This window comes from Orcinus orca, chromosome 11 (genome assembly GCF_937001465.1).
Source record: "Orcinus orca chromosome 11, mOrcOrc1.1, whole genome shotgun sequence".
Taxonomy (NCBI): Eukaryota; Metazoa; Chordata; class Mammalia; order Artiodactyla; family Delphinidae; genus Orcinus; species Orcinus orca.
The window spans coordinates 94411731-94413743 of record NC_064569.1 but is presented as its reverse complement, the minus strand read 5'-3'; positions in this window follow the sequence as shown (position 1 = coordinate 94413743).

The following is a 2013-nucleotide window of genomic DNA, read 5'->3' as shown; positions in this document are numbered from 1 at the left end:
AGGGGCGGGGCGCCCCACCTGGACGAGAGGGCGGCCAATCGGCGCGGGCGCGGCCGTCGGGCGGGGAGGGGCAGCTGCGCCTCCGCCTCTGCGGGGCGCGAGCGGCGCAGACGGCCTCGGGGGCTCGGCTGGGGACGCGACGACGGCTAGGCCTGCGTGGCCCAGCCTGGGGCGGGAGCCCGGGAGTGGGCCGGAGCTTGGAGCCGGGCGGTAGTTAGACCCACGTGCGGCCTCTGGCCCGCTTTCGTCTCCTGGCCCCGACCCTTCGGTGGGGGAAAGGTTGGGGACCTAACCCTTCCTGTTGCCGGGCGGCCAGACACGTCACAGCGCGTCCATTTTCCTCGATGTTAGGGCCCCGAGCACGTGGTCTGGCCAGAGTGCTTCTGAGGTGGCCGATCTGACCACTCGTCGGTTGGGGGTCGGGGGGCCCTCTGCTAGGCCAGATTGTGACGGCCTAGCAGGGGCGGTTGGTGTGCAAAAGCGAAATGCTAATAAAACCCCCAGCTCCTGGCCCATGTCCACGTGTCCCAGTCTGAGATCAGAGGCCCCTCCAGGGGCTGTCAATCCAACACTTTCACCAGGACAAAAATTTCTTAAAAAAAAAAAAAAAGTCACCCAGATACAGCAAGGATGTAAGCAGCAGCAGTGGAATTTTTCCCCCCATTTTAATTTGAAGTGGTTGGTGTGTGTGTGTGTGTGTGTGTGTGTGTGTGTGTGTGTGTGCAAGATAGGCTGCCAGAGGCCTGATTACTATATTAGTGATTTAAAATATATGTTTGAGCTCAAGGGAGGAAGACACACACACACACACACACACACACACACACACATCACCAGCAGCAGCTCTGCTGTTTCCCATTGGATCAAGTACAATCTTCTTAGTCATTAACATATTATTTTGTTCATGCACTGCTGTACTATTTGATTCTCCACATTCAAAATATTTTCAGATCATAGCAACCAAAGGTTCACATTTCTCTCATTTTATAGCACAGCATCTTAGAGCTGGAAGGAGCTTTAGAAACTAATTCAACCCCCTAGAAACATGTGGTTTGCCCAGGTCTCCCTGTAAAGGAGACGCAAGACAGGGAACTATAGGTTCTCTGTGTCTGGGAGATCTTTGCCCTGCACCACGGCCACCTTTGCCCTTTCTACTTCTCTTGTGAAATGACAGAAGGTTACTGGGGACATGGTTTTAACCCTGGGGACTTAGAAAAGATCACCTAATATTTCTGGGTCTTCCTTTGATGACCTGGAAAGATGAGGGTTAGATTTTCAAATATCTGCAAATTTTGTGACAGTAGTCAATTCTGGCATCCTGTGTCAGGTCAGGGATGGTGAGCAGAGAGGTGTCCATCATCTCACTTGTGTCCTCTGCTATTCTTGGGAATTGGAAGGCCTCACTCCTAGTAACACTCTAAGTATAGACAAATTTCATCTTTAGATGGGAGAGCATTTAGTTTGTTTTCCGATGACTTGATGCCCTATAGGATGCCAAACTCTAAGCCCTGAGTATACAGAGGAGCTCAGAGCAGTGGGAGGAATAGAAAAACAAACACACAGGAGAATAACACAGGGGTGATGAAAATGCTTTTAATAAACTCAATCAGCAATGCATTGGGAGTAAACATTTACTCAATGCCTACTATGTGCCTGGCACACAGTATGTACTTAGTACGATTTCTTTAAAAAAGAATGAATTAGGGCCAAGAAAAGGGTAGGTGCAAGGAGCTGTGGGCACTTTGAGGGGAGAAGAAATTAATCTGACTAGTGGGATGTAGATAAGAAGGTCTTCACCTAGCAGGAAGGGGTCTTAAGTGGAGCCTAAAAGGAGGAGAAGAAGTCAGGGGGGAGAGAGGGAGTGAAGACATTCCAGGCAGAGGAAGTTGGGATTGGGTGTGGTCAGAACATCATGCTGGCATAAAGCACACGTGGGTTCAGCTCAAGATACTCAACCCTCAGAGCCTTCAGTATCCTCATCTACAAAATGGGATAACAATGCTGACCACCCCG